This window comes from Saccopteryx leptura, chromosome 5 (assembly GCF_036850995.1).
Source record: "Saccopteryx leptura isolate mSacLep1 chromosome 5, mSacLep1_pri_phased_curated, whole genome shotgun sequence".
Lineage (NCBI taxonomy): Eukaryota > Metazoa > Chordata > Mammalia > Chiroptera > Emballonuridae > Saccopteryx > Saccopteryx leptura.
In genome coordinates this window covers 64,247,933-64,268,439 of record NC_089507.1, presented here as the reverse complement: position 1 = coordinate 64,268,439, position 20,507 = coordinate 64,247,933, and the positions used below count along the sequence as shown (strand labels likewise).

Genomic DNA, 20,507 nt, shown 5'->3' with positions numbered 1-20,507 from the left:
GGCGTTTAAGACTCGGACCCTTACCCTTCTTCCTGTGAGCACTTCGCTTGACGTGATGGCCAATCACAGGTCACGTCATGTCACAGCAGCCAATCGGAAAGGCCAGGGGCGCATGCAGTTCGCTCCTCCCTCTCTGTTCGGGGTGATTCGGGAGTTTTGCTGTGGTGGGCACGTTGTTCTGCTGTTGTTGCTTGCTGGGCTTAAATCCAGTGCCATCGCGCTTTTTGTGAGGCCAGGCCTGAGAATGCGAAGTGGAGTGGCAGGACAACGTTGGGATCAGTCCAGGGGTATGCCGATGGGTCTCCGGCTGCGGGCTCTGAAAAGGAATGGAGGAAATGATGAGAAGCAGAGATAGAGGGAAGAGGGATAAACGGGTGTGCCCCAGAAATGCTGAAGACAAATTGGGCCAAAAAGAAACTATTTACTGAGAGACATGTCTTTTTTTTAGTAGTTCCCTGTTGCGAAGATAATGTAGGAGCTGTTAGTATGGTTGGGCCTCGGTTTGTGACCTCGGGAGCATGAATGAGTCTAATATGAGAATATGTCGATTTTTAATTCATCGAACACTTTCTTGCAAGACCCTTTGAAACAACGCGGGAATTAAGAAGGAAATAAGGTGAGGTTCTTGGGGCTATTTGGTAATAATCAGGGGCTAGTGCGGACTCGTCAGTAGCAGTACTAGGAGGGGCAATAAAGAAGGGGCAGTGAAATAGTTTTGTTTAAGATGTGGGAGCGGTCATGGACCGTTACAGGAGATCTTTGGACGATTTCTTTCTTTTTTTTTTTTTTTCTGAAGCTGGAAATGGAGAGACAGTCAGACAGACTCCTGCATGCGACCGGGATCCACCCGGCACGCCCACTAGGGGGCGACGCTCTGCCCACCAGGGGGCAATGCTCTGCCCCTCCGGGGCGTCGCTCTGTCGCGACCAGAGCCACTCTAGCGCCTGGGGCAGAGGCCAAGGAGCCATCCCCAGCGCCCGGGCCATATCTGCTCCAATGGAGCCTCGGCTGTGGGAGGGGAAGAGAGAGACAGAGAGGAAGGAGAGGGGGAGGGGTGGAGAAGCAGATGGGCACTTCTCCTGTGTGCCCTGGCCGGAAATCGAACCCGGGACTTTTACACGCCAGGCCGACGCTCTACCACTGAGCAAACCGGCCAGAGCCTGGACGATTTCTTTGATTCCTTTACGTTTACGGTATAAGCTTTCCATTTCTTTTTTTTTTTTGGTAATAAAAGTTCATTTAGAAAATCACAAGTAGAAGAAGTGAGCTGTAGAAGAAATTGGCCCAAGAAACTAGGTACAGAGGCAAGGAGAACCGGCCTGGGGGGAGGAGTGGGGGGGGGGGGAGTGGGGGGAGAGGAAAGGAGAAAGGGAAAGGTGTGGGACTGCTCCGCCTCCAGATTTCAATTTCCATAAATGAAACAAAATAGGGCCAATGAGGGCATAGTTTCTATTTCGTGTCTTTGAAGAGGTCCTTAGTATATCTAGTATATCTGTACTGGAAGAGAGCCTAAGTTTCTTTCTCTGCTGGCTTCTTTCTCTCCTGCTTAAACAAATTTTTGTAACGTTTTCATTTCCTTCTCTAGCTGGTAGAATGATTACAACATTTCCAAACAAGATTGCTTCTTTCTCCCCTTTTGTTTACTTTGTCCAGATTCCATCCAAAAAAGACTCAGCTCAAGGTAATATTTACATCCGCTTTCAATTATAATATGCTTATATGCTTACCTGAAGCCTATGTATTCTTATTGACCAGCGTCACTCAATTAAATTTAATTTATTTAAAAACTGCTATCTCATTTGAAAGAAATTAACAGATTTTGCTCATACAAGATTTCTTAAAAGTCACATTTGTGGAAAATTGGTCCATGGGGAATGACCTTGCTTGGCTGTAAGAGGAGCAAAGGATAGGACCTGAATTTAAATCACTGTCAGTTTGTTAGACTATTAGAAACTTTTCTAGTAACCAGTTAAGATATGAATGAGGCTAAATAGAAATAAATAAGTTTTCAATTATCTTTAAGGAAAAAAAAATGGTTGCTTTATTTTTTGTGATAGTTTTATTGAGATGTAATTCATATATAATACAATTAATCCCTTTAAAGTGTACAATTCAGCCCTGGCCGGATAACTCAGTTGGTTCGTGCAGCTACACCAGGGTTGCAGTTCCGTCCCTAGTCTGGGCATATAAAAGAATCAAGCAATGAATGCATAAAGAAGTGGAACAGCCTGACCGGGCGGTGGCGCAGTGGGTAGAGCGTTGGACTGGGATGCAGAGGACCCAGGTTCGAGACCCCGAGGTCGCTGGCTTGAGCGTGGGCTCATCTGGTTTGAGCAAAAAGCTCGCCAGCTTGGACCCAAGGTCTCTGGCTCGAGCAGGGGGTTACTCCATCTGCTTAAGGCCCACGGTCAAGGCACATACGAGAAGGCAATCAATGAAGAACTAAGGTGTTGCAGCGAAAAACTGATGATTGATGTTTCTCATTTCTCTGTTTCTGTCTGTCTGTCTCTGTCTATTCCTCTCTCTGACTCTGTCTCTGTAAAAAAAAAAGTTGAACAACAAATTGATGTTTCTCTTTCCCTCTTTCTCCCTCTGTTTTCCTCTCCCTCCTTCTCCCTTTTTCTCTAAAATCAATAATTTAAAAGGGGGAGATGGCACACTAATTCCTTCTTTTTAAAATAAAGTGTTTAAATCAGTAGTTTTTAATTTTCTGAAGTGAGCGTTTTTAATGTGCAACCGCCACCACAGTTTGGGGACATTTCCATCACCCACCACCCAAAAATTTATTCTCATAAGAAGTCACTCCCTGTATCTTATTTTTCCCAAGCTCCTGGTAACCACTAATCTTTTTGTCTGTGTAGTTTTGCTTATTCTGGACACTTGTATAAATGGAATCAAACTAAAACATGGTCTTTGTGACTGGCTTAGAATGTTTAAGGTTCATCCATGTTGTGGCATATATATGTCCTTTTTTTTTTTTTTTTGTATTTTTCTGAAGCTGGAAACGGGGAGAGACAGTCAGACAGGCTCCCGCATGCGCCCGATCAGGATCCACCCGGCACGCCCACCAGGGGGCAATGCTCTCCCCACCAGGGGGGCGATTCTCTGCCCCTCCGGGTCGTCGCTCTGTTGCGACCAGAGCCACTCCAGCACCTGGGGCAGAGGCCAAGGAGCCATCCCCAGTGCCCGGGCCATCTTTGCTCCAATGGAGCCTCGCTGTGGGAGGGGAAGAGAGAGACAGAGAGGAAGGAGAGGGGGAGGGGTGGAGAAGCAGATGGGCGCTTCTCCTGTGTGCCCTGGCTGGGAATCGAACCCGGGACTTCTGCATGCCAGGCCAACGCTCTACCACTGAGCCAACCGGCCAGGGCCTATATGTACTTTTTTTTAATTGCCAAAAGATATTCTGTTGTGTCGATATACCACATTTTCTTTATCCATTCATCACTTGGTGGACATTTGGGTTGTCTCCATTGGGGGGGGTGCTGTTGTGAATAATGCTGCTGTGGACAGTAGTGTATAAGTCTGTGTGTGGACCTGTATTTTTTGTTTGTTTTATCTTTTGTCTTTTTCTGAAGTGAGAAGCAGGGAGGCAGAGAGACAGACTCCCACATGTGCCAGACCAGGATCCACTCATCATACCCATCAGAGGGCGATGCTCTACCCATCTGGGGCATTGCTCTGTTGCAGCTGGAGGCATTCTAGCGCCTGAGATGGAGGCCATGGAGCCATCCTCAGCGCCTGGGCCAACGTTGCTCCAGTGGAGCCTTGGCTGCTGGAGGTGAGGAGAGAGATAGAGAAGAAGAAGGAGAGGGGGAAGGGTGGAGAAGTAGATGGATGCTTCTCCTGTGTGCCCTGACTGGGAATCGAACCGGGACTCCCACATGCCGGGCTGACGCTCTACCACTGAGCCATCCAGCCAGGTCCGTGTGTGGACCTATTTTACTCTTGTCTATACCTAAGGGTGGAATTGCTCGGTCATGTGCTCTTACAGTTCACCTCTTGAGAAAATGACAAACTTTTTCTAAAGTGGTTACACCATTTCCACTAGTGATAGATGTGGGTTCCAATTTCTCCACATTCTCGTAGGTGTGAAGTGGTATCTAATTGTGATGGCTGCCCTATTTTTAAGGATTCAGAACTTTGTAAGGTAACTGTTGGAAGGTGATCCTTGAGTGTAGAGGTGATGTCTAAGGTCAATTTGTCTTTTCAGTCACTGACACAGAAATAGATACATGTGTTTCTGCTTTTCTTCTCTGATGTCCTATGTGTCCCTGAAACAACCTCGTGTTCAGCAGAATTGTGCATTTGAAAGAAACAGAGCATGGGAAAAATAAGGTTGACTACTCAAAACCTATGCAATTTAATAATCTTGATAATAAGCAATGATTAGCACAGGGAAGTATTCCCCTCCCCTATTTTTTTGAAAGACTTCATTTTAGAGAGGAGAGAGAGAGAGAGAAGAGGGAGGAGCAGGAAGCATCAACTCCCATATGTGCCTTGACCAGGCAAGCCCAGGGTCTCAAACGGGCGACCTCGATGTTCCAGGTTGATGCTTTATCCACTGCTCCACCACAGGTCAGGCAGTTGTTTCACTTTAGTTGTTCATTGATTGCTTGTCACATGTGCCTTGATGGGGCAAGCCCAGGGTTTCGAACCAGCCACGTCAGCATTCCAGATCAACACTCCGTCCACTGCACCACCACAGGCTAGGCCGGTTGTGATTATTGAATATGTTAATGAGGACATATAAGCTGTCTTAAAGATATTATTTCTCAAAGGCAATGGCTGTTACACAAAATAATTTAAAACATCTCTTTGCAGGAATTATATTCTTGGAGATAATCAGAACAAGATTTCTGGGTCTTGGAAGATGACTCAAAATATACAGGGAAGATAGTATTTTTACTGTCTGTCTTAAATGTAAGTATTCCTGGAAAAGTGTCCATGAATTAAAAATGCAGGATTGTCTAAGTAAAAAAAAATGCAGGATTTATAAAGGCCTCAGTGAAGTCTAATTTCCTGTTTTATGGTATAGAACAGGCGTCCCCAAACTATGGCCTGGGGGCAGCATGCGGTCCCCTGAGGCCATTTATCCAGGTCCCCGCCACACTTCTGGAAGGGGCACCTCTTTTCATTGGTGGTCAGTGAGAGGAGCACTGTATGTGGCGGCCCTCCAACGGTCTGAGGGACAGTGAACTGGCCCCCTGTGTAAAAAGTTTGGGGACCCCTGGTATAGAAGCTCATTAATTAGTCACTTGGGGAAAAATAATGACAGCTATTGCTTATTATACAGGCATTGTGCTAAGTGTTTTATATACATAGACACACAGTTGGGTTTTTTAGCAATATTTCTTACAGCAACCCTGTGAGAACAAATAGACTTTTTGCTTTCTAGTACTGGTATCTTCTTTGTTGAAAACCTACCTTTTTGTCAGATTCTTAGCTAGTTCTACTAAAGCCTTTAATTTTGTTGTCCCAATATAATAAAATGTATTTCTAATAACTGATTTATATTCTTGCTGAATTTTTCATCCTTTTAGTACTGTTTTTTTGTTTGTTTTCCTTCTTCAGAAAACCTGGGGTTTTGAAATTTTGGAAACTAAATATAAAGACAATTCTGAATCTGATTTTCCCCCCACAAAACTTCAGACCTTTTCAGCTAATTCATAAGTTGTACATTTTATTTTTTGGCTATGGATTGTGGCCCTCTACATGATTTATACATTGCTATGTAACAAGTTACTCAAAACTTAGTATAGTAGTTTAAAATAACAAACACTTATTATGGTGCAAGGAAGAGAGACATCAGCTTTCAAACTCTCACACCTGGCAGCCTCAGTTTCTTTTTACTTTTTTATGAGACACACAGGAAGGGAGAGGTGAGAAGCATTAACTCATAGTTTTGGTTTTATTTATTTATTTATTTGAGAGACACACAAGAAGGGTAGGAGATGAGAAGTATCAATTTGTTAGAGCACTTTAGTTGTTCCTTGATTACTTCACATATGTGCCTTGACAGCATGGTGGGGGTGATTCCAGCTGAGCCAGTGACCATAGTATCATGTTGACGATCCTTTGCCCAAGCTGGTAACCCCATGCTCAAGCCATCAGGGTTTTGAACTGGGGACCTCAGTGTTCCAAGTTGACCCTCTATCCCCTGCGCCACCACTGGTCAGGCAAGCAGCCTTAGTTTCTTAATGGCTGTTGGCTGAAGACTTCAGTTATTTTTCATGTTGTAAATCTCTCCATAGGCTGCCTGTGGGTCCTCACATATGACAGCAGGCTTTTCTCAGAGGGAATGATACAAGAGAAAAAGGCCAAAATGGAAGCTTATCTTTTTTTTTTTTTTGTATTTTTTCTGAAGTTGGAAATGGGGAGGCAGACAGACTCCCGCATGCACCCGACCGGGAACCACCCAGCATGCCCACCAGGGGGCGATGCTCCGCCCATATAGGGTGTTGCTCTGTTGCATCCAGAGCCATTCTAGCGCCTGAGGCAGAGGCCATGGAGCCATCCTCAGCGCCTGGGTCAACTTTGCTCCAATGGAGCCTCGGCTGCGGGACGGGAAGAGAGAGACAGAGAGGAAGGAGAGGGAGAGGGGTGGAGAAGCAGATGGGCGCTTCTCCTGTGTGTCCTGGCCGGAATCGAACCCAGGACTCCTGCATGCCAGGCCGATGCTCTATCACTGAGCCAACCAGCCAGGGCCTGGAAGCTTATCTTTTAAACGTTAATCTTGAAGCCCTGGTCAGTTGGCTCAGTGGTAATATGTTGGCTCTGTGTATGGGGATGTCCCAGCTTTGATTCCCAGTCAGGGCACACAGGAGAAGCAACCATTTGATTCTCTCCTCCTACCCCCCCTTTTCTTCCTGCAGCCATGGCTTGATTAGTTTGAGCAAGTTGGCCCCAGCTCCACTGAGCTTCTACCTCAGGTGCTAAAAATAGCTCAGTTGTCAAGCAATGGCCAAAGATGGGCAGAGCATTGCTAGATAGATCCTGGTTGGGGTGCATATGGGACTCTGTATCCTTTCTCCCCTCCTCTCACTTAAAAAAAATAAAATAAAATAGAAAAGTTAATTTTGAAAGTGATATAGTGTCAGTTCTGTCTTATTCTTTTGGTTACAGAGACCAGTCCTGGTGTGTGGGTTGGCACTATACAAGGTTGTGAATACGAAGAAGTGGGGATCATCTTGGAGGCTGACTATGACATGTGAATAAAATGCTTTTTTTAAAAAAAACTTAATTTATTGAATCAAGAGGTTTTAAGTCAGATCATTAGACGTGAGAGTGTGTACAAAAAGTGCTCTCTTTTCTAAGATGCATGATTTCTTTGTTGCCTACGTATATAAAATACTTAGTGATGCTACACTCCTTTGAAAAGTTTCTAGGGAGTTCATAAGAAAGTCTTTTTTTTAAGAGAGACAGAATTGGAGAGAGATTAGAAACATCAGCTCGTAGTTGCATCACCTTAGTTGTCCATTGATTATTTCTCATATGTGCCTTGACGGGGAGGTACTTCAGCTGAGGCAGTGACCTTGGGCTTTAAGCCAGCAACCTTTGGGCTCAAGCCATCAACCTCAGGATTTCAAACCTGGGTCCTCAGTGCCCCAAGTTGATGCTCTATACACTGTGCTACAACCAGTCAGGTAGAAAGTTCATTTTCTAGTCAGAATGTTCTACCTTGATTGTATGTATTTTTCTTGGACCCATTGCCCCTCTCCTAATTTTTAGGGGGGAGGTGGTTAGAGAAGTGGTTAGAACTAGACTTTAAATAGAACTTGAGTGTCCCTGTGCCTAGTATTTTGCTTGGGGTGTAGACTGACTTGGAAAGGTTGAAATTTCTGTGTAGAGTTTTCAAAGAATAGTCCAATCACTTATAGGCAGTTACATAAATATTTGACATAGGATGGAGGAAAGATGCAATTATCCAGCAGCAGCTTAGGGCTGTTTGCCCTTTCCCCCCAAATCTTGGTTTTTATCCAATATAGTGAGTATACTTTCTTTTCTTTATACTGCTTCCCACCTCTGTAGGCTCAATCCCTCATTATGAGCAAAGTATAGACCTTGTCAAGCAATCAGAATGTTGTGAAGAATTCTAATTAGTGTCTAAGATTTGTAATTTTTTTAGTCTTTTTCCCTTTATCACTGCTTAAAAGTTCTTTGTTAAGAGAGACAGCTCTCCTTTTTTTTTTTTTTTTTTTTTTAGCAGAGAGTCAGAGAGAGGGATAGACAGGGACAGACAGACAGGAATGGATAGATGAGAAGCATCAATCATTAATTTTTCGTTGCGCATGTGACACCTTAGTTGTTCATTGATTGCTTTTTCATGTGCCTTGACTGCGGGCCTTCAGCGGACCGAGTAACCCCTTGCTTGAGCCAGAGACCTTGGGTTCAAGCTGGTGAGCTTTATTCAAACCAGATGAGCCCGCGCTCAAGCTGGCGACCTTGGGGTCTCGAACCTGGGTCCTCCACATCCCAGTCCGACGCTCTATCCACTGCGTCACCGCCTGGTCAGGCAGCTCTCCTCCTTTTAAAGCTTTAGAACTCATGTTCTCAGAGATAACCCTCTCCCTCTTAAAGTTTTAAAACTTCTGATCATTGGAAACCTTGTCTAATAACAAAAGCATTAGATGCAAAGCAAGGCAAAACCAGTTTTTGAATGGTTTAAGGTAGGATTTCCCTTTCCATATCTGGCCTCATGGTGAAAAGAAGATACCTGTACGTTTGCATAAGAGAATCTGTACAAAGTAGATAAATGATATTCAGTCGTTCCTCACCATATCGTGCTTCACTTTTCGGAGTCTCACTGTCTTGTGGATTTTTAAATTGTATATATCTAATTTTATATTGTGGATTTTTAGCAGTATCATGGGATTTTGTGGTATTTTTACATATTTATTCTAATTATTTTTGTGGTAAAATAAGTGTGGGAAAGGTTAATAATAGTTTGGGAAAGGTTTATAAGAGTGGGGAGGATTTATAAAGCCTTAAAATATATATAAATAATAAAATAAATATAAGGTCTCTACCTTATAGATTTCTACCTATCATGGGGGTTCTGGAACCTAAACCCCACAATAGATGAGGGACCACTGTACTTGAGATTATCTTTATTATGGGTTTTTTCCAGTTGTAAAATCAGAGGTCTTATCTGTTCTACATGAGAAATTGGAATGTATAGGAATGTTCATGTATTACATGCTTTTTTAAAAAAGGCTAAGCAATGAAAACCTTTTGACTAGAGCGTAAGTTGAAAATAAGAAGAAGGCAAAAATGTTCAACGATTAAACAATATTGTTGCTTCTAAAGATGGAGGAAAGCAGTCTCTAAAAGCCGTGAAAGTCAAAGAAATGAATTCTTCCCTAGAGCCTCCAGAAAGGAACAAAGCTTTTAGCCCGGTGAGGTTCCTACAGAACCTAACTCGCAGAACTGAAAGGTAATAAATTTGTCTGGCTTTCTACCACTGTTTATGACAATTTGTTACAGCAGTAATAGGAAATAAATATATTCATCATTGCTGCTTGAAAAGAAAGAGAAAGTAAAAATGTCCAATGATTAAACTTTTTCCACTGCTGTTCACATCATGATTTGTTGTGATTAATGTATGTGGATGAGGACATAATAGGAAAAGAAAATTGTGAGGCTTATAGATATGTAGTGTTTGTACATTGATTTATCAGTAAATGTTTTTTTTTCTTTTTAGGAATAAAACTGAAGCGTGTTTTTCTTAGAAAACATTTTTCTTATTTATCTGATCAAGAATTCAAAGATTTCTATAACAAGGTAAGGGATTAATAAATTAGTTTTGATAAAATAAAAATATCTAAGCAAAAATATTGACATTTGAGCATAATTCAGATATTGTTCTCAATGAAAATTTTTTCCTTATATTAGCTTTAAAAGATAACAAATATAATTTCAAAGGTAATATAATTTTCTGAATCAATAGATTAATAATAGGCCATTAGATTGGGGGTAGGACTTTTAACCTTAATAGTCACCATTTCATTTTTATTTTATTTTTTAAGGTGAAAGGAGGGGATTATGAAGCAGACCCTCTACATGCACCCTGACCAGGATCCACCTGGCAAACCCATCTTGGGCCGATGCTTGAGTACTGAGCTATTTTTAGTGCCTGAGGCTGATATGCTTGGACTAACTGAGCTATCTTCAGTGCCTGGGGCCACACTGAACCAATCAAGGCAGTAGGAGAAGAGGGAAAGGGAGAGAAGCAAGAAGCAGATGGTCACTTCTCTTGTGTGCCCTGACCAAGAGCCCAGGACCCTGGTCGGCAACTGTGGCTCGTGAGCCACATGTGGCTCGTTGGGCCCTTGAGTGTGGCTCCTCCACAAAATACCATGTGTGGGTGCTATCTCGATAAGGAATGTACCTACCTATATAGTTTAAGTTTAAAAAATTTGGCTCTCAAAAGAAATTTCAATCGTTGTACTGTTGATATTTGGCTCTGTTGACTAATGAGTTTGCTGACCACTGGCCCAAATATTCCAGGCCAACACTATCCACTGAGCCACCAGATGGAGTCTCTCTTTTTTTTCATGTTTATTTTGCTGATTTTAGAGAGAGGGGAAGGGAAACAGGGACAAGAACAATTGATCTGTTCCTGTATGTGCCTTGACCTAGGGATTGCACCAGCAGCCTCTGTGCTTTGGGATGATGATCTAACCAACCGAGCTATCATCTCACACACCCAGCCACAGAGACAGACAGAGAAGGACAGACAGATAGAAAGGGAGAGAGATGAGAAGCATCAATTCCTTGTTGTGGCTCCTTAGTTGTTCATTGATTGTTTTCTCATATGTGCCTTGACCAGGGGGCTACAGCAGAGCGAGTGACCCCTTGCTCAAGCCAACAACTATGGGGTCATGTCTATAATCCTACACTCAAGCTGGTGAGCTCTCATTCAAACTGGTAACCTCTGGGTTTTGAACCTGGGTCCTTTACATCCCAGTCTGACGGTGTACTTACTCACTGCTTCATGGCCTGGTCAGGCCAGTCACCATTTCTTAAAAATACTGACATAATTCTTTCAGCCCCTGAAATTCTTAGAGAATATATGTTCTGGGTTTCAATTGCTGAACTATAGATATTTTATAAGTACTCTTTGATATGAGTGATCGTCCTATAACTTAAGCTTTGTTCAATACTAGTAGATAGTCAGGTGGTTGGAAGCTGGAAATCTCAAATCTAATACTAGGTTAATCTGTCAATACTTAGGCATGCTGTCTTGGGTGTTTCTCAAAGCTGAAGAATATAAAGGAAAAAAATATTTGTGAATACTCAAATGTTGATTTAAGTTAATTTTCTCTTTTTTTATCTTTTATTTAATTGATTTTAGGGAGAGAGGAATGGGAAGAGAGAGAAACTAAGACGGGAACATTGATCTCTTCTTGTATATGCCCTGACCAGGGATCAAACCAGCAGCCTCTGTACTTTCAGACAAAGTTCTAACCCAGGGGTTGGGAACCTATGGCTCGCGAGCCAGATGCGGCTCTTTTGATGGCTGCATCTGGCTTGCAGACAAATCTTTAATAAAAAAAATAATGTTAAAAATATAAAACATTCTCATGTATTACAATCCATTCATTTCCTACCGCTCATGTTCAGACAACTGTCCTCCGGGATAACACCAAATTTTTATTGGATAATGCCTAACGTACACAGGCCGTTGTGAGGTCAGAAAGTAAACCCTCCCTCCTTTTAATCAAGTAGTCAGCTAGCTAATTGCAGATACCCTTTTGACCAAGAAGATGGCTAGAAGAGAAAAAAATGAGTATCGTACTTTTCAGCAGGAATGGACAGAGGATTCGCCTTTGTGGAGAGAGCAGGTTCTGCAGTGTGTCTAATATGCAATGATAAAATTGCATCGGTGAAATGGTCAAATATAAAGTGGCACTTCAACACACGCCATACTACATTTGCATCAAAATATCCAGCAGGGGACAGCAGGAAGAAAGCACATCAAGAGCTACTGTGCAGAGTGCAGGCTAGTCAGCAGCAACTCTGTGTTTGGACCCAACAAGGTGACTGTAATTCGGCTAGCTTTGCTGGTGCTTTAGCAATTGTGAGAAACGGAAAGCCATTCACAGATGGGGAGTATGCTAGAACATTCATGCTTGATTTTGCCAATGAACTTTTTGACAACTTTTCGAATAAAGACAAGATAATCAAATAAAAGACATGCCTCCGTTGGCAAGAACTGTTCATGATCGTACTATCATAATGGCAGATTAAATTGAGGCAACACAAGTGAAGGACATTAATGCAGCACCATTCTTTTCTCTCGCTTTGGATGAGTCAACAGACATAAGCCATTTATCCCAGTTCAGTGTGATTGCAAGGTATGCTGTCGGTGACACACCTGAGGAAAGTTTTGCTGTTTTGCCTGTGAAATGAAAAACGTCGCATCCTAAGTTAGCTAACACTGAGTGCCTCCTGAAGTTCTATCTCGTGGACATGACTGAACATCTGAACCAGTTCAATGTGAAAATGCAAGGTGTTGGAAACACAGTCTTATCCCTTCAACAAGCAGTGTTTGCATTTGAAAACAAGATGGAACTCTTCATCACCAACATTGAAAAGTGTAGTCGTTTACTACACTTTGAAAAACTGGGAGAGTTTAAAGATGCATGCACAGCAAGTGACCCTGCTCAACATCTTGATTTCCAGCAGCTAGCGGGCTTCACATCTAATCACCCATCCACAGTTGCAGTGGACAGTGCCGACCTGAGTTACATTCCTGGTGTCCCCGTCAGAGATTTTGAGCTACAAGCTGCTGACCTGAAGGCCTCAGATGTGGGCGAATAATTTCAAGTCACTGAATGAAGATTTGGAAAGACTTGAACGACAGCAAGCAGAGTTGGCGAGCAAACACAAGTGGAGAGAGATGAAAAAACTTCAACCTGCGGACCAGCTGATTGTCAAAACTTGGAACGCGCTTCCTGTCACATACCACACACTGCAGCGTGTGAGTATTGCTCTACTGACAATGTTTGGCTCTACGTATGCATGTGAGCAGTCTTTCTCACATCTAAAGAACATTAAGACCAACCTATGATCACGTTTAACAGATGGAAGTCTCAACGCCTACATGAAGCTTAACCTCACCACATATCAACCAGACTACAAACTCATCAGCAAAACTATGCAGCACCAGAAGTCGCATTAATGGTAAGAAGTGCTTTATTCATCATTGGTTAGCAACAGCATAACAACGTTATTAAAAAGAATTCAGAAACTTATTGTACTTTAAAAGTGTTGGTCTTACATAAAATGCACACATTTACTTGTATTTAGTGTTAAACATATTGTATGGCTGTCACGGAATTATATTTTAAAATATGTGGTGTTCATGGCTCTCAGCCAAAAATTTTCCCCACCCTTGCTCTAACCAATCAAACCATCTGGTCGGCAATTTTCTCTTTCTTAAAAGTTGATGTATACTTTGTTTATGGCCTCTAATGAAAATATTTATTAAATAAATGCATTAAAAATGAAAGTAATTGCTTCTTGGCCTTTTGGCTAAGATCTAAGTGCAAAAAAAACAACTAAAATAACAAGTTGGATGGTACCATTTTACAGCAGTAATCGTGATGATAGTTGCTATGGAGTAAGTTGTAGACATATGGTCTTGTGACTTGTGATGATTGTAAAGTTTTATAATCTGGACAATTGTTTTTTGCAAATGTCAAATTTATTTAAATCTTTGGATGGTCTGCAAATCCTAATTTGAAGAATTCTGCATTACTTATCTCCAAACATTCTTCTAGCTCCAGTGAGTAATTCAGAGTTTTGGTAGCATTCTTTTGAGAACTCAAATTCCTTTATTTAATCTAAGATTAGGCTTGGCTAGTAGTTAACTAGATTGAATTAAAAACTTTGTGAATTAATACATTATTCTTTTTAGATACAGGCAGTCCTTCCTTGCACCATTCCAACATGCATTTTTCACAGTTGAAATAAATAATATCAGTCCCCCAACAACATGGTTAAAATTTCAGTGACCACAATATTAACTGAATTTTTGCATAAACTTTGCTACTGGCTGTTTATTCTTATAAATCATTATGCAAATAAAAGATGTGAGTCATGATCAGTAACCAGTTATATCACTTCTTTCAAAGTCTGTTGGTGATTGGTTATTGAACATCTGTTAGTTCACAGAGAGTAAAGAATAGTCGTGTTTTCTTCTTCCAGTGATAAAAAGAGGGAATTGGTCAACAAAGGTGACAGCTGTAAAGAAACGAAAAGTGGTGACGCTGGAAGTGAAATTGGATGTGGTTATATTTGAAAATTCTGATACAAAACAAAGACAAGGTGAGACTGAGCTTCCATTAAGTTGTAGTACAAAGCATATTTTAAAAAGCAAGATGGAGTTGCTTCAACATGTTTGAGTTTAAGTTGTACTAGGAATTTATGGTTCAAATGGAGCATTTACTTACATTTAACTTTGGGGACTAAATCAAAAACAAATTCCAATCAGTTTCACTAACATTCAGGCTGAAGTGTGGAAGTGCTACATGGAAGGAAATTGTAATGACTGTACAAGGAAACAAGAACATTTTACTGCCAATAAAGGATGGTTTCATTGTTTCAGAAGTCTGCGTAAATTCATTAATCTTAAAGTCACTTTAAGTCTGGTGAAACTGCAAGCTCAGGTAAGGATGCTACTGTGACATTTGCTCCCAGATTCCAAGAATTATAAGCAGTCCTGGCTTTGCCCAGTAGTGTAAAACTACTGTTGAAAACACTGCAGGATTCTGAGGACCTGTGAATGGGAGTTAGAGAAGATGTAGCCGACCCTAGGAAGTCGACACTGCCTCCGTTCAGGAATCTGGGTGTGCAGCCTAAGGAACTTAGTAAGGCAATCAGTTGTGAGGAAAGTGGTTGTGTCATTAAGGATGAATGTGTCTCAGGAAGTGAGACAGATGGGAAACTTCATGTTACAGGAACTCGCAGATTGCCTGACCTGTGGTGGTGCAGTGGATAGAGCGTAGGCCTGAATGAAGTGCTGGGGTCGCCAGTTAAAAGTCCTGGGCTTGCCCAGTTAAGGCACATATCGGAGGCAGTCCGTGAGCAACTAAAGTAAAGCAATTATGATCTCTTCCCCTCCCCCGGATCTAGAAATAATTTTTTTATTTAAAGGAACTCAGATATTTCCACCATTGAAAGCACAAAGGATAAAATTTTGGAAGCTAATCCAGACAGAATTTTAATTTGTCAAGGCATAGAAAAGATGCTCATAAAGAAATAAAACAGCCTGACCTGTGGTGGCACAGTAGATAAAGCATCGACCTGGAAATGCTGAGGTCGCCAGTTTGAAATCCTGGGCTTGCCTGGTCAAGGCACATATGGGAGTTAATGCTTCCAGCTCCTCCCCCCTGTCTCTCTTCTCTCTCTCTCTCTCTCTCTCTCTCTCCCCCCTCTCCTCTAAAATGAATAAATAAAATTTTTAAAAAATTAAAAAAGAAATAAAACAATTTTCAATGTTTTTAATGTTTTAAATATTTTACTTTTCGTACATTTATAACCATCAGGAGAGTTTAATGTTTTGACAAGTTTTAAGGTCACAGAATAAGCAAAACTGCTTTGTGGCCCTGGCCAGTTTGCTCAGTGGTAGAGCACGGCCTGTCATGTGGAAATCCTGGATTCGATTCCAGGCCAGGACACACAGGAGAAGCACCCATCTTCTCCACCCTTCCCTCTCCTTTCTCTCTCTTTCCCTCCCACAGCCAAGGCTCCATTGGAGCAAAGTTGGCCAGGTCACTGAGGACGGCTCCATGGCCTCCACCTCAGGCACTAGAATGGCTCCAGTTGTGACTGAGCAATGGCCCAGATGGGCAGAGCATTGCCCCCTAGTGGGCATGCTGGATGGATCCCAGTCAGGCGCAGGCAGGTGTCTGTCTCTGCCTCCCTGCTTCTCACTTCAGAAAAACACACACACACACAAAAAAACCAACCCCAGAACTACCTTGCATAGTTTTGCCATGCATAGTTAAAAGTGAGAACCACCAGCCCTGGGAAGTTGGCTCAGTGGTAGAGCGTTGGCCCGGTGTGTGGATGTCCTGGGTTCAATTCCCAATCAGGGCACACAGGATCCTGTGCCTCCCCTCCATCCCTCCACCCCTCCCCTCTTTCTCTCCTCTCGCAGCCATGGCTCGATTGGTTTGAGTGCATTGGCCCTGAGTGCTGAGGAGGGCTCCGTGGAGCCTTCACTAGGTGCAAAGACTAGCTATCTTACAAGCATAGCCCCAGATGGGCAGAAGATTGGCCCCAGACTGGGGTTGCTAGATGGATCCAGTTCAGGGTGCATGCTGGAGTCGTATCTGTCTCCCCTCCTCTCACTTGGAAAAGTGGAAGGGAAAAAAAAGTGAAAACTACCTGCATTTAAAACAAGCTAGGAAGTCTGTATTTCACCAGAAAAAAATACATCAAGTCTAAAAATGGCTATATTTGATCTTTATCAGAACCAGTTATAGTTGACAGTTTTCATATTGCCTTTTAATGCTACTATATCAAGGATTTGAAATAATTTATATTACTACATACCTCATTTTTTTTTTTTTTAACAGGGACTGAGAGAGAGCCAGAGAGAGGATTAGACAGGGACAGACAGGAACAGAGGGAGATGAGAAGCATCAATCATCAGTTTTTCGTTGCGACACCTTAGTTCATTGATTGCTTTCTCATGTGCCTTGACTGTGGGCCTTCAGCAGACGGAGTAACCCCTTGCTCAAGCCAAGCCAGCGACCTTGGGTCCAAGCTGGTGAGCTTTTTTACCCAGGCAGGGTCACCTTTTTTTTTTTTCCTTTCTTTTTTTTTGAGACAGAGCGAGTGTCAGAGAGAGGGATAAATATGTGACTTTTCTTTTTTTTTTTTTTTTTTTTTTTAGAGAGAGAGGAGAGAGACAGACAGAGAGAGAGAAGGGGGGAGGAGCTGGAAGCATCAACTCCCATATGTGCCTTGACCAGGCAAGCCCAGGGTTTTGAACCGGCGACCAGCATTTTCAGGTCGATGCTTTATCCACTGCGCCACCACAGGTCAGGCCGAGAGGGATAAATAGATAGGGACAGACAGACAGGAACCGAGAGAGATAAGACGCATCAATCATTTTTTTTGTTGTTGTTGTGGCACTTTAGTTGTTCATTGATTGCTTTCTCATATGTGCCTTGACCGTGGGCCTTTAGCAGACCGAGTAACTGTAGGAGGGGATCTTGCTCCCTACCATCCCTCAATTACTCCAAACAAGTACATTCCATCCCCATCAAGATGTTTTATTACTAAAGCAGGAAGTTGCTGCTCCTCTCCAGTAACCAGCCAATAAAAAGCCACTACAAGCCCTGGCCGGTTGGCTCAATGGTAGAGCATCGGCCTTGTATGTGGAAGTCTTGGGTTTAATTTCTGGCCAGTGCACACAGAAGCGCCCATCTGCTTTTCCACCCTTCCCCCTCTCCTCTCTCTCCCTCTTTCCTTCCCGCAGCCAAGGCTCCATTGGAGCAAAGTTGGCCCGGGCACGGAGGATGGCTCCATGGCCTCCACCTCAGGTGCTAGAATGGCTCCGGTTGCAACAGAGCAATGCCCCATAGGGGCAGAGTATCGCACCCTAGTGGGCATGCTGGGTGGATCCCAGTCCTGCACATGCAGGAGTCTGTCTCTCTGCCTCCCTGCTTCTCACCTCAGAAAAATACAAAAAGAAAAAAAATAACCACTACACTGCAAACTCCATTTTATCCAATGGACTCTGCCTACAACAGTCCCTCTGAACTACCACACCCCCACTCCCTGTTCCTCTCCTTTGTTGGTTGGGCTTGGGCATTGTTTACCATTAGACCGAATGTCCCAAACTGAAATTCTTTGTTCCGGAAATAAATCCATTTTGCTAGAGAAGTTTCTTACTTTTTAAGGTCAACACAACATAGCCACTCTCAATGGTCTATGGCCATGTCTGTACTACCATAAGGGCAAACTTGAATAGTTGTTAGAGACCTTATGGCCTGCAAAACCTAAAGTACTTACTATAGGGCCCTTTACAGTAAGTTTGCCAAGCCCTGTTCTGTTAAACAGGATTTGGCCTACAATGGGTTAACACTCAAAGTCAAAATATGAGGTATGGCCTGACCAGGCGGTGGCACAGTGGATAGAGCATCGGACTGGGATGGAGGACCCAGGTTCGAGACCCCGAGGTCACCAGCTTGAGTGTGGGCTCATCTGGTGTGAGGTCCTCAACTCCAATTTAAATGAAGTTTCTTTTTATTAAATCTTCACAGTTATACAAAACTTTATGGATACTTATATTTGGATTTCATATAATTTTTTCATCTCATGAAATATTTTTTTTTTTGCTTGAATAAACTTTTCCTCACAGTATTTTTTTAGCCCACAGGGACTTACAAAAGTGGGTGGAGAAGGGGAGGTTTGTATTTTGATCTATATGAGGAAGGTGTAGTTATACTGGACAATAACAGGATCCAGTTCCTTTGCCATTTCTGTTACCAGAAAGTGATTTTAATACAAGAGTAATACAGTGGGATCACAGGAATCATAATACTTCTAAGAACTAACATTTCAAGAGCACTGACTGCCAATCACTTAGCAGGCGTTACTTCAGTCCTTCCACACAAACCTGCTGTCCCCTCTTTGTAAACCTCAGAGGAGCCTCCATTCACTCAAGGGCCAAGAGCTGGAGAATGGGCGCAGTAGGTTCCCCAAAGCCTGGGCCTAGGTCATGGTGCATCTTACCCATGCCACATGCCCTGGTATATATTGATAGGTCTACACTGATGGCCTCAACACCTAGGAGGGTGGCAGAGCAACTCTGGTTTGCAGATGTGGGTTCTGGAGTAAGATGGCATTGCTTCCAACCCCAGCTTTTCTGTCACTGTCCCGATTTTCCTCCAGCTCCTTAGCTCTGCTCTTGTTTTCGCACCTGTAGAATCTTAACAGTAATAACCACTAATTTTACAGATTTCTTCTATGCACTGGATATGGTTCCAAAACTTCCTCCTGACAGAACTTGTTTAATGGGAACATCAGAATCTTCCTCACATGGTAGTAGCTGTACAGTGCCCAAAGCCTGCCTCTCACAGACGAAGTGCTCTATAAATGCAAGCTCTAACTGAGAAGTCGGTCTGTGACTGCTAGTGCTGGGGTCCCTCATGCGGGCTCACTGTAGGTCTTCACAGCGCTAGCAGATGGTCAACCTCAGTTGTAACCAGTTTAGACTGCAGATACCCTCAGTTTCTCGGAGAAGAGCAGCTGGATAATTAAGAAGCTCCAGAGGGGGGTGCTTTTGATTCCCATGACATTAGGCACACGGCACAACTAGCACTCTTCATTTTCATCCTGGAGGGCCCAGGCCTGCTGATCACTCCTCTCTAAGGTGTGCCGCCAGATTCAGCCATCAGGCTCTGAGCATCCTTCCCCTTCATGTTCTAGACTCTCAGCATCTCAAAGGATGGGCCCATTTTTAAGTCAGGGATTATTGGCACCTCTTTCAGTCATTGCAGCTAGAAATAAAAACAAGGTTTTTTAGAACACTGGAAATTGGCTACTGTAGTCTAAGTAATCTATTTGGGATGGTCTATTTCAGTCCCACAGAAATAAACTTGTTGCCTGACCAGGTGGTGGCGCAGTGGATAGAGCGTCAGACTGGGACGTGGAGGACCAAGGTTCAAGACCCTGAGGTTGCCAGCTTGAGCACGGGCTCATCTGGTTTGAGCAAGGTTTACCAGCTTGAACCCAAGGTCACTGGCTTGAGCAAGGGGTCACTTGGTCTGCTGTAGCACCCCAGTCAAAGCACATATGGGAGATCAATCAATGAAGAACTAAGGAACCGCAACAAAGAATTGATGTTTCTCATCTCTCTCCCTTCTTGTCTGTCCTTCTCTCTGATTCTCTCTGTCTCTGCCAAAATAAATAAATAAATAAACTTGTTTTTTAAGTTGAACCACAACAATAGACACAAAAAGGGTGTTACAGTGTAGCAAGAGTACAAAAATGTGCTACTCTAGTATTTAAATAGGGGTGTTTAACATGTGGACAAAAAAGGGGGTTTTAAAATAACAACCATCCTCCTGACCTGTGGTGGCGCAGTGGATAAAGCGTCAACCTGGAAACGCTGAGGTTGCCTGGTCAAGGCACATATGGGAGTTAATGCTTTCTGCTCCTCCCCCCCTTCTCTCTCTCTCTCTCTCTCCTCTCTATAATGAATTAAAAAAAATAATAATAACCATCCTCAAGAAAGCAGTCTTGTTAACTAACCTATTTATAATCCACTGCCCGCCTTGCTTTTTATCTTTATGTTCCCTTCTTAATCTTTTTTTTTTTTTTTTTACTTATTTATTTTACAAAGAGAGAGAGGGACAGACAGGAAGGAAGAGATGAGAAGCATCAACTCGCCTTAGTTCATTGAGTGTTTTCTCTTATGTGCCTTGAGCCAGTGACTCCTTACTCAAGCCAGCAACCATGGGGTCATGTCTCTGTTCCCACACTCA

General features: G+C 42.9%; 1 long non-coding RNA gene across 6 annotated transcripts; it reads left to right on the top strand.

Moving 5' to 3' along the window:
- The first annotated feature begins 145 nt into the window (after window positions 1-145).
- On the top strand, window positions 146-14,613 carry LOC136405935 (uncharacterized). 6 transcript variants are annotated; one of them, XR_010751598.1, is made up of 9 exons: window positions 146-287; window positions 449-616; window positions 1,586-1,681; window positions 3,576-3,778; window positions 4,822-4,920; window positions 9,307-9,433; window positions 9,701-9,780; window positions 11,808-13,185; window positions 14,212-14,613. It is a non-coding gene; the product is annotated as an uncharacterized lncRNA (long non-coding RNA). The 6 variants fall into 6 exon arrangements; XR_010751595.1 differs by having other exon boundaries at window positions 1,654-1,681; window positions 11,808-14,613; XR_010751594.1 differs by having other exon boundaries at window positions 11,808-14,613.
- Window positions 14,614-20,507: the final 5,894 nt, after the last annotated feature.